The sequence below is a fragment of the Megascapheus bottae genome, chromosome 26, assembly GCF_031878675.1.
Source record: "Megascapheus bottae isolate mThoBot1 chromosome 26, mThoBot2.hap1, whole genome shotgun sequence".
Lineage (NCBI taxonomy): Eukaryota > Metazoa > Chordata > Mammalia > Rodentia > Geomyidae > Megascapheus > Megascapheus bottae.
This window is the reverse complement of record NC_143534.1, coordinates 19,778,882-19,791,584: the sequence shown is the minus strand read 5'-3', so window position 1 is coordinate 19,791,584 and position 12,703 is coordinate 19,778,882. Positions and strand designations below refer to the sequence as shown.

The 12,703-nt window shown below is 38.8% G+C and overlaps 1 pseudogene; it reads right to left on the bottom strand.

Moving 5' to 3' along the window:
- Window positions 1–1,069: 1,069 nt before the first annotated feature.
- On the bottom strand, window positions 1,070–1,940 carry LOC150046042 (testis-expressed protein 30 pseudogene; annotated as a pseudogene).
- Between the last annotated feature and the right edge of the window lie 10,763 nt (window positions 1,941–12,703).

Genomic DNA, 12,703 nt, shown 5'->3' with positions numbered 1-12,703 from the left:
ATTTATATCCTCTCTAGAGTCATTTTAGTGTTTGTCATTTAGTCACTGTAGTGTTGGTAAACATGGATTTGAGCCAGCTGGGCTCCTTGGCAAGTGTTCATTCTCCCCAAACCTGGTTGTTCTGTAATATGGGGAGGAAAACCATGCCACTTAACCTTATGTGAGACTCTGGGGCAGGAGCCTAGGAAATGTCACAGGGTCATTGTGCCTTACTGAAATGCTTGCTACCATAACTTCCAGATTTGGGGGGATATTTAAATGTGTGTGTGTGTGTATAATATAATACCTTATAGATTAGACCTAGGTCTAAACACTTATGCTTTATATACTTAAAGACATAGGTTGGTAGTAATTATATGCCATATTTTTAATAATTTTGTATTTGAAACAGTGTCATGGTATAGAATTTTCTATTTGTAGTACTGGATCATGATTTGAGATTAACGTGGAGATTTAGCTACTCTTTTCTTGATTGCTGTTGCTAAGGATCTAACTCAGGACCTTGTATATGTTAGAACAATCTTCCTCCCTGAGTCAGTATTGGAGATAAATAATTATTTTCTTTACCGAGAATCCAAATTTGGGATTTATAGTGGTTCTAAAAGGTTTTTTGTTTGTTTTTGGCTGTAGTAGGGCTTGAATTCGGGCCTGGACACTATCCCTGAGCTTCTCAGCTCAAGGCTATTGCTCTTCCACTTTGAGCCACAGTACCACTTCTGGTTTTCCTGGTGGTTAATTGAAAATAAGCGTCATGGACTTTTGTGTCAGAGCTTGCTTTGATCTTAGCCTCCTGAGTAGCTAGGATTACAGGCATGAGTCACCGTGGGTGCCCAGCTAGTTCTAAGTTTTTTTTTTTATGTAACAAAATTCAAATGTTTAATTTTTTCCAAAACTTAATTATACTAAAGAAAATAAATTATATTTAGACCACCTTCAATATTGTACATCATCTTCATACAACTGTAACAGTGCTTTCAAAAGATATTTTGTAAAGGATACTTCACAATTAAAATGTGTTTTAAAAATAGGGCAACATTAAACATTAGTCTGAAACATGCCATCATAATGCTGAGAGGTATACTGTTCTTTAATGAAAAACAATATGTGTACTCAAAATTTGTACTCAAATAGCAGCTGTTAGCTTAGGACAGTTATTTCTTGTCCATTCCAGTGATTTCTTAGATCCAAAACAAAATCTTTGTATTTATTTCTTTGAAAACAGCATTTGGTGACCGTTCTTTCACTGCCATGAAATGATTTGCCTTCTCAATCCAGTGGATTTTATTAGGAGTTTTCATTTTCTGTGCCACTTTCTCCAACAAATCCTTTTCACACATCATCTGCTGAGCCTGACACAAAGAGTAAGGGATCACTTAAACGAAACAGATCTTCATCTCTGAGTTTCTGCTGCTGCTTTGGATGGTGCAGTGGGTAGGAAATACAAATGAGGCCGCTAACATAATCAACACCATCTTCTGGTTCACTATGACACATAGGCAGCTGCCCTTGAGCCCATTGAACCACCTCCCAGGAAAACACCTGCAAGTTTGTATTCTCCTGAGGTCTTCCATTCAAACTGCTTTATATGCTTCAATTCTATGTACAATAGTAAGGCTTTTACAAAAAGGTAAATCTCAGGCAAAATCCGTGAGTTGCCAGATGAGATGACAGTGACATCAAATGAAGATCCGTGTCTCTGGATGCCCCATGTGTAAGGATGACCCCCTACCCTAAGCTTCTAGGCACCAACCACACCACATCTAGTAATTTATTTCCAAAAGGGATTTTCAATTTAACCTCTGTATGAGTCATTTTCACTCGTGAGTAAACCTAAGGATCATTACATCTGGGAAGCCAAGCACATCTCCCCGGGAAGGCGAAAGAGCAGTCGCCAGCACCCAGGTGTCCAAGTTCTCTTCCGGGAGCCAATGAGCAATGAGCTGCCCCTGGCATTGCGGCCCGAGTTCTAAGTTTTTAATCGTGGATTAGGAGTTACACTGAACTCTCCTGAGTAACTGAAGTACTATAAGCAAGTGTGTTCTCTGATCACGTGGCTGTGCTGTCCCAGCACACATCTGAGCCAAGCAAATGTCAGGTCCTGTTGTGTGGGAATTAAAAGTCATTTCCCATTTCTGTAATTAAGTTTATGCTGTTGTGCTAGAAATCAGTACATTTAAAAAATTATGTCATATGGGCCAGGAGTTTGGCCTAGTGGTAGAGTGCTTGCCTAGCATGCACAAAGACCCCGGTTCGATTCCTCGGGACCACATACATAGAAAAAAGCTGGAAGTGGTGCTGAGGCTCAAATGGTAGAGTGCTAGCCTTGAGAAAGTCCAAGGACAGTGCTCAGGCCCTGAGCTCAAGCAAAAAAAAAAAAAAATTATGTCATATGAATCAATTATTTGCTCTTGCTACTTATTAATTAAAATGAACTAGAATGATAAATAATTATGTAGTTTTGTTCCCCCCACCCCCCTTTTTTTCATTACTGGGATTTGAATTGAGAACCCACATTTGCTAGGCAGGAGTTGTATTATGTGAGTCATTCTCCCAAATCTGGGTTTTTTTTTTATTTTGTTTTTTTCCTTTTCTACCTATTGGAGACCTTCCTTTCAGTAGCTTTCCTCTACAATGAATTTTATTCAATATTCAAAAGTAATTTTGATAGATTACCTAGATCAGATTGAGTTCAGCAGCCATGTATCATCCCAGGTTTTCTGGCTTCATAGTTATAATTCCTGATGTTATTATCCATCTTTAAGAAAGCAGATGGGATTGGAGGTCTGACTCAGGTGGTAGAATGCCAACCTGCTCTCAGACCAAAAAAAAAAAAAAAAAAAAAAAAACCCCAGAGGATTAGCCAAAGACATTCTAGGAAAGTCATGTGTATCCTATCACCTTTAGGAACCATCACTGACTGATCCCAGAGAAGGGAAAGAACAGTTGGGATAAGACATTCTTCCTGTTGTTTACTACTGAGCTCCTTTCATGTTCCTACATTTGGCCTTCCAGTCTGCTGGTGCCATGAGGAAAAGGCTGTGCTCACATATCTAAGTAGGCAAGCAGCTATGTGCAGTAAAGCCTAGCAGTCATTTAGATGTAGCTTGACTGTGTGATTGGCATTCTTGTCATTGTTCCTGGAACATTCTAAATGTCATAGAAAGGAAGACACCATTTCTGCCTGGGACATTCAGGGTAGGGAGGTCTGGAAAGGATTATCATTCTGAAGAAAGGCAGCTAGGCTTGTCAAGTCAGGAGGGAATCCTGTTCGGGTTATGGGTTTTTCTGTGATGCTCAGAATTGAGAGCAGAATTGAGAGACTGCCTGTAACAAGTTAAGGAGGGTAAATGTGTCTTAAAAAAAAAAAGTAATCATTGATGGATTTTTGTGCAAAAGAATAATAAAAATGAGAGCAGTGTTTGTAAATGAGTATCTGTTAATGCCTAGTAGCTTTTACATTTGAAAGGCAAAGTTAAATACCATATATCCCACCATGAAGTTAGATAACATTTGGCTGGCAGTTCTAAGGTCCAGAAGCTGACTAAGTCGTGTGCCCTAGAAGAGTCTTTAATGTTTTAGTAAACAAGTAAAGCTGGCAGAAGTTTAAGCTATCAGTGAAAATGCCAGGTTGTGACTCCCATATGATATTATAAAAAGCCTTATAAATGAGAAATTCTTTGAAATGTATACTTGGAAAGGAATGAAAACATGACCAGAAATCATTTTTCACCCTAGTATGATATTGGGAAATTTATTTTAAATACTGGAAAGCCTTTATTTTGCTTTGCATGCTGTGTTCAATTACTTGTGGATACAGATTCCAAAGAATACAAACATTACACTCTTCCTGTGGAATTCCCACGGAGCAACTCCCAGAAAATGTCTGCTGTAGAGTATCTTTCATCTGTGTTGTCTTATGATAATATAGGATACATAAAATCACCACAGATTATTAAAAAAATGCACTATGTCTTAAATGTGATTGTTCATATTTTATGTTATCTGGGTTTCTAACCACTTTTATTCAACGGAGTCAGCTATATTAAATACATTATTCAAATACTCTATTTGTTCCTGGATGAATATATTTAAACTTTTGCCCCTCAACTCCCAGTTTCTAGTTTTCACAGTGTGCTGAGATTTTTTTTGTGTGGGGCTTGAACTCTGGGTCTGGTTGTCTTCCCTGAGTGCTTCAGCTCAAGGCTAGTGCTGTACCACTTTCAGCCATAGCACCACTTTCGGTTTTCTGGTGGTTAATTGGAGATATTTGAGCCAGAATCCTCAGATCTCAGCCTCTTGAATAGCTAGGATTACAGGCCTGAGCAACCGACGTCCAGCTGAGATTTATTTTTTTTTATTGCTTATTAGTTATGCAGAGTGTGTAGGAGAGATTCATGGTTACATCTCCATACTTTCAAAGAGAAAATAGGAAATAAATGACACTAAGCAGTATTCTTTGGTGTATATGTGTTCATGTAAAACAGGTTGCATATCATACTCGTGTTCAAACTGTATGGACTTCGGAACATTCTTCTATTTCTAGGTTCCATATGCTCAAGGAGTAGGTAAAGTCTATATAAATATTCTGGATCCCCAAATCTCTTGAATATGAAACATTTGTGGTCCCAATATTTCAGATAATGACTGTTCAACCTGAACCTAATTTGAAATAGGTCAAGTGTATACTGATGAGAAATAAAATTTGAGTTATTTTTGGCGATTTCTTTTGAAATGTGCAACACAGAAAGCTTACCCAGCTGCATGTGGCCTCACAAAATGGAGAAAAGAAGATCCCAAATTAAGTCTCTTGTATTCATTGTCACCAAAATTTTAAAACCTGTTTAATGTGTTAAATACTATCAAAGCCTTCGATTTCTGAAGTCTTTTGTAATAAAAAATTCTGAGGACATGGCTTACAGTGATAGTTTAATAACAGGCTTCATTCGTTGTTGAGATTATTGTGTCTGGGCTTAGAAAATGAAAGGCTACAGTGCCATGGTCTTGGTCTCTGTAGTTTCTCCACTGTTAAAACTAGAAGTAAAAAGTTTTCCTTAGCTGGACGCTAAGGATTATGTTCTACCATGGAGATCTTTGGACATAGGCAAAAAACAGACTGGCGGTTATATATGGTCTTGCACAAATCCTGCTTGACAGTTAACTCATGCAAATAGTCTAGTTTATAACCCCATACACTTACAACTTCTGTGTTACTTCTAAACAAATCCAGTCCTTCTGCCATTTCATGTGTAAATAAGTTAGTATCACTCAAAGAGAAGAACTTTCTGTTTTAACATAATCACAAACCATTGTTAAATCTGGATGGAACAAACAAAATCAATCTATCTATTTTTTTTTTTTTTTTGCTGGTTTTAGGGTTTGAACTCAGGAGCTGGGTCTCTCTGCTCTGTGCTCAAGCCCAATACTCTACCACTTGAGCCACAGGCCCCACTTTTGGCTTTTTCTGTTTATGTGGTACTAAGGAATTGAACCCCGGGCTTCATGCATGCTAGGCAAGCACTCTATCACCAATCCACATTCCCAGCCCAGATCAATATTTTTTAAAGTAATCTAATTACTGTCCAAGTGTCTGGTGGATACCACAGTTGCCTTTTCCCCTGTTAGGGTTCACGTACCATATTAGTTGATTCACGTCTTCAGTCTCTGACTGTAGTTCCTGCTTCATTACTTCTGCTCTTCATCACTTGTGTTTATGAAATATGCAGAATTATTTATCTTTTACAGAGTTTCCTACAATATGGACTATGTTAATTATGCCAGAGTCCTAGGAGGGATATTCAACATCACTAAGTGACTGAAAGTATTATTTTTTATTAGTTTTAGAAAATCCATTTTCTTTTCAAATAGACATTTGGCATCATTCACCATTGTTCCCCTGGGATTCGAGCTACATTTAAGACTTTCTGCCTAAAGCCATTTCTATCTATTGGTCTTCATTTTTTGACCTATGTTGCAGTTTACCAATGTTCCTAACATCTGTATCTAATTTTTTAAATCCATTTATTTAATTCTCAGTTTGAATAACTTTTTTTGGTTCTAAAATTCCACTTGGTACTTTTTCTTAAAAAAATGTTTTTTCCAATCTTCTGTCCAAAGCGTTTTACTTCCTTCCATTATGCATAGTCATTTAAAAATCTGTGTCTTGGCTCAGTTATCTTGGTTTCCCTGTGGGTCTCTCTATTTTTTGTTTTCTTTTAATGATATTGATTCTCCTTGTTAAGTAGCTGTTAAGTGGTGTACCTGGCTATTGTGTACGTCAACACAAATATGAGGACAACAGTTGTAATCACCTTCATGCAGGAAGGTTTTGTTTCACTCCAGAGGGTGGATGAATACCTAAGATCCTGGCTCACTGTATTGCTGAAAGGGCTTGAATGAGATTCAGTTTCAGATGAGAATAAGATTCATATTTTCAGCCAGGAGTTTGGCCTAGTGGTAGAGTGCCGGCCTAGCATTCACAAAGACCCGTGTTTGATTCCTTGGTACCACATATATAGAAAAAGCCAGAAGTGGTACGGTGGCTCAAGTGGTGGAGCTCTAGCTTTGAGAAAGCCCTAAGGACAGTGCTCAGACCCTGACTTCAAGCCCCATGACTGACCAAAAAAAAAAAAAAAAAAGGATTCATATTTTCTGCCAGTGTGGTAAGGAAGTGCCTCATTCCTTCCCTAGTGCACTCTGGTCCGTTCCCGTAAACCTCCTGAAATCCACTCAGCTCAGATCAACCCCAAAGGTGGTTTTCTGCATGTATTGCCCTTTTGAATCCTAAAACCTGTCACTCCTATTCTAGAATTTCAATACTTTCAAACAGCTGGGTTTTGTTTCTTTGTTGCCTGTTATTCTAGTTTTCAGGGAGGGAGTTGATCTGTGTTACAGTATTACCTAGTTTGCTGTTAGTAGATAACACTTAGATTTTTTTAAAAATCCAGCTTCTGATTCCTGCACGCTTTTGTTTTCTTTCAGTATTAGAGTTTAAACTCTTGGGCCTTATATTTTGCTAGGCAGGTTGCTCTACCGCTCCACCCTGCCTTCAGCCCTGATTTTTGTTTTTGTCTTGTTTTTGTTGTTGTTTGTTTTTGTACTCAAGCTGGGGCTTGAACTCGGGGGCCTAGGCCCTGTCCCTGAGCTCTTCCTTGAGCTCAAGGTTAGTGCTCTACCACTTTGAGCCACAGTACCACTCCCAACTGGAAGTGGTGGTTCATTGGAGATAAGAGTCCCATGGACTTTTTTTGAACCATGATCCTCAGATCTTAGCCCCCTGAGTAGGATTTACAGGTGTGAGCCACCAGTACCCAGCTCCAGCCGTGGTTTTTGAAGGTTATTTTTTAAAATGCTTCCTGCATTTCAGCCTTCTCTTGTTTGTGGTATGACAGGAACACATCTCCATGTCTAGCTTCCTCATAATAGAATCTTGTGGACTTTTCCGCTCAGAGTGGCCTGGAACTGTGATCTTTTCTAGCTCGGCCTCCCATCTAGTTTAGAATGATAGGATCATACCACTGCTCCAGCTATGGATTGGAGACAGTTCTCCACAGCCTTTCTTCTGAGCTGGTCTCAAATTGAGATCCTTCCATCATCAGACTCTCAAGTAGCTTGGATTGTAGGTATTAGCCACCAACACCAAGTCTTCTATGCTTTCTCAGTGTTAATAGGGATGTGTGTTGTCCACTTAGTTTGTTTTCTTTTAAGGAGCCTCTCATTGGTTTTCCAAACACTAGTGATGATTCAGCTGGGCCTTGTATACATCATGGTGCGAACATCTGATTGGAGTGACAGCCTAGCTTACCACTAAGGAAAGCAGCGTAGTGAAGGTATGCTGTGCCCTCCTTCAGAAATTGGGAATCACCAGATTTATGCTTGGTCTGCTTTCATGCATGCCAGTTCACAGCTAAAATTTATGCCACGTGGGAATGCGTACAAATATTCAAATGAGAAGGTGGAAACATCTTTTTTTAAAATTTTTTCCTCAACCATACTGAGATACCTCAAATAGGAAATATAGTTTTTTCTTCCCATTTTCCAAAAACCAAGGGTAAACCATTTAAACCAAAATGCTTCTTGAAATTTTGATGGTTTGTAAGAGATAATTTAGAAGTTCTCATTTGGTTTTAGGCACATTTAATTATCAAGATAGTCACCTACTGAAAAGTTTGTGTAATTTCAACATAATTGAAATAAATTACATTTGTATAATGCCAGTTATAGAGTTATTTGATAGCTTTTATTTTTATTTTATTGGTTGTTTATTTATTTTTATTTTTATTTTTTTTTTGCCAGTCCTGGGCTTGAGCTCAGGGTCTGAGTACTGTCCTTGGACTTTCTCAAGGCTAGAGCTCTATCACTTGAGCCTCAGCACCACTTCCGGCTTTTTTCTATGTATGTGGTACCAAGGAATCGAACCCGGGTCTTCATGCATGCTAGGCAAGCACTTTAACCACTAGGCCAAAGTCCTGGCCCCTGGTTGTTTATTCTTTTAAGTTAATTTTATTAACTTAACTTAGGTGTTTTTGTTGTTTCTTTTCTGTATTGGTAGTGGGAATCGGGCCTGGGTGCGATCCCTGAGCTTTTGTGCTCAAGGCTAGCACTCTACTACTTGAGATGCCACTTCTAGGTTTCTGGTGCTTAACTGGAGATAAGAGTCTCACAGACTTTCCTGCCTGGACTGGCTTTGAACTACAATCCTCAGATCTCAGCCTCCTGAGTAGCTAGGATTAGAGGTGTGAGCCACTGGTTCCTCTCCCTTTCTGTGGTTTTTGTTGTTGCTGGCTTTTTTGGGGGAGGGGGTGGTTACTTGGAGATAAGAGTCTCTCAAAGGATTTGTTTCGTGGTCTGGCTTCGAACCATGGTCCTCAGATCTGCCTCCTGAGTAGTTAAAATTACAGTTGCAATCATATTGATTTCATATTTTTTCCACTGTATTACCAGCATATATTTAAGTAACAATAGGAATATTATTTTGAGTTAATTTTTATCTTGACTTTATAATTGGTATATTATTCCAGCATTGTTGCATTACTAAAAGCTTTAGTTCAAGTCTTCAAATATTTAATTGAAAACTAATTATTGGATGTTTTTATCTTGATTGCTCTTAATAAAAACTGCTTCAAATGCTTGATGCTTCAGCATGAAAAGTTGTGAGCAATATTTGAATCAAAATGTGGTTTAAAATATATTCTTAATTTTAAAACCTTTTGTAGTTCCCATTTCCTAAGCAATATTAGCTATATTTGATCTTCTAGATAAAGAAAGATCTGACTATGGCTAAATATGGTTCAATACCATCCTGGAATCAATTTTATTCCTAAATTAATAAAATATGTAGAGCATGATTTAGGAGGAAATATTCTAGGTCATTAAATTTAGTTACATAAACTACAATCTGTTTGAAATTCGATGTAACCAAAATCTGTTTTGCTTTATAAAGAAAAAAAAGAAGGTTCTATTACATTGGGAAATGTAAGAATTTGTTTTCTACACCATTGAAAGCATGCCTATCACACATATAGGAAATTTTTGAGATATTAGTTTTACCTTTCCACTTAATGACAGTTGTTATCATGATTTAATTTTCTAGTCCACATAGAAATTGCTTAAGAGCACTCTGATGAGGGCACATAGTTCCATCTCCTTGGTTCTAGAGCAGTGCTTTTGGCTGTCATGGAATAAATGATAAAGGACAAAAACGTTGGCACACACTTGGTCATCAACGAACATGCCTTCTTTCCCTTATCTATTCACATTCTTAGCCCATGACTTTAGTGTTAGTAAGAAAATAGTACCAAGAAAAGTTGAGAGAGCTCAGTTTCCATTCTAAATCTAGAAGCCTCTTCTAAAAGAAATTCAAATGAATGCCTGATGTCTTAGACTGGGCTTTATAATGGAAATGAAAACGTTCACTCCCTAAAAGCAGACATATTCCCCAAGTGTGACTGCATCTATAGATATGAATTGCCACTCGCTTGATTTGGTTGCATTAAAAGACAAAGGTGGTGCAGTCATGTCTGTGGTTAGATGCTATTACTCTTGAGACTAGAAGAAAATTCTTGCTGGCTTTGAAGAAGTGAGCTGCCATGTTGTAAAGGAGCTGCATAGCTAGGATATTAGAACAACCTCTGAAATCCCAGAACAGCCCTTAAAGAAGTCAGTGAAGCCAGCCCAGGCAGAAAAGTCCCTGTAGACTCTCATCTCCAAGTAATCACACAAAAACCGGAAGAGGCACTGTGGCTCAAGTGGTAGAGTTCTAGCCTTGAGCACAGAGAGGCTCAGGGACAGCACCCTGGCCCTGAGTGCAAACTCTACAACTGATAGAAAAGGAAAAAGTCAGGGTGAGATCCCTGTAACCCTAGATACTCAAGAGGCTGCGATCTGAGGGTGGTGGATCAAAGCCAGCCTAGGCAGGGAAGTCTGTGAAACTCTTACCTCCATAACTACCCAAAAGCCCTTGGCACAATCATGGCTCAAGTAGTAGAGTCTTAGCCCTGAGCAAACAAGTCAGAGACAGTGCCAGGCTCTGAGTTCAAGCCTCTGGACTGGTGCACAAGTGCCACACACACAGGTACACACAAAGTCTGGGATATTAAATTCCAATCAAAAGGAGACAGACTTTTTACACACCCAGAATACAGATGTTATAGAAACCATTGCTAAATCAGAGCTAACCTGTGAAAAAACAGTCTCATATTAACATTATTGCCCAGTTGGGCAAGTCCACCCTACGAAGCCAACTGACCTACAAATGTAGTGCAATCAGTGAAAGAACCAATAGAAATATGAGAAGGAAGCTTCTGTGGTAAGTCAGCCTGGCTCATGGATGAGCTGAAGGCTGACAGTGCGCATGAGTGAGACCACTGATATTTGCCTCTGGGAATTTTGGAATCTAAAAGTACAGAAGTTCCTTCCATATCCCCTTCCATATCCCCTTCTATAGTTTAGTTTTCACTCTCCCATAGTCAACCCATGGAAAATTCCATAAATAGTTCAAAGCTTCTATTTCTTGCTGTTCTGAGTAGCATGATGAAATATCACACTGTTCCACCGTGTCCTAAGATGAGAATCATCCTTTCGTTTAATGAATCTACGCTTTATTAGCTACTTGCCTTTTAGTCCTTTAATAGCCATCTTGGTCAGCAGATAAACTATCACTCAATACTTGTGTTCAGATCTTGTTTGATTTCCCATGACCCCATAGCATAAGAGTTAGAGGTGCAGCTAATTCAGATATTCCAAAGAAAATCTATAAAGTGCTAACCTTACGTGAAAATACAGTAGGATATAAGAAAAAGAACAACTTCAACTTTTTTTTTTTTTTTTTTTGCCAGTCGTGGGGCTTGATCTCAGGGCCTGGGCAAAATTCACTGTCGGTGAGCATTCTCAAGGATAGTGCTCTACCACTTCGGCTGTTTTCTGTGTATATGGTATGGAGAATCGAACCCACTAGGCAAGCACTCTACCCCTAGGCCACACTCCCGGTCCTGCATTGCACTTTTGACTACATTCTCCCCACTTCTTTTCTTCATTGGTCGACCCTTTCCCTTTCAATTACCCATTTCCAGGTGTTTCTTTTGTTGATCTTTGATTTACCCCTTCTAAGGAAATACATTTTTTGAGTTTCCCATGAATCTACCATATTTCAGTTAATTAATTTGTGAGCACTGGCTTACTACCAAAGCTTTTACTTACATACTTATAAGCTAATTCTAGCAATTAATACATTAAGGTGGAAAGAGTTACTGTCTGCAGATGTATATTTGCCTATTTTGGAATATGAGACATATTCCCTTTCTCTACTTTTGGTCTTCTTTTTTTTTCTGCCAGTCCTAGGTTTGAGCTCAGGGCCTGAGCATTGTCCTTGGGCTTTCTCAAGTCTAGAACTCTACCACTTGAGCCTCAGCACCACTTCCAGCTTTTTTCTATGTATGTGGTACCAAGGAATCGAACCCAGGTCTTTGTACATGCTAGCCAACCAATCTACCACTAGCCAAACTCCTGGCCCCTTTTGGTCTTAATTTTAAAGTTCTTCCTATCAGTCATTTTCATCTCTGATTAGGTTCATTCCCAGGTCAGTGTTTTCCATTGCTATATGAATATAGAGTCTTCTTCCATGTGCTCAGAGGCCAGCTGTTTTTAGGGTCCAATTTTTACAAATGAGTAAACTGAATCTAAGAGAGGGGATTCCCCATGGGTAAGTGATGAAGATGGATTCTGGTTCTTCCAACCACATTCTCAAGCCAACTTAGACAGATGTTATCACTAGTTATGATTTACTTTGGTGACATATCCCTTTGATTGCTAGCATGCTACTACTTTTCCATTAGATCTTAAAGGAACCTCAAGCAGGCTTTTACTTTAACTCATCTGTTAATGAGATGAGTACCAAGAAGCCAACTAGAATTCACAGGTACCAGACAGGAAAATACATTGCATGGGCTTCTATCTCCTTTCTGACATGTGAACATGTCATGAGAGCAGTTCCAGCTTATGATACGATATAAAGGACATTTCAGCCTCTCCTTTCTTTCTTTCCTTCCTTTCTTCTTCCTCACAGTTTTCATCAATGACAACAGCATATCGATTCTTTTATTAGCATACATTAGTTACATTGGGGAGATTTCAATGTGACATTTCCAGGGATGTATACAATATATCCTGGTCATTCTCTCTCCACCCCAATACATATCTCTCTCCTCCC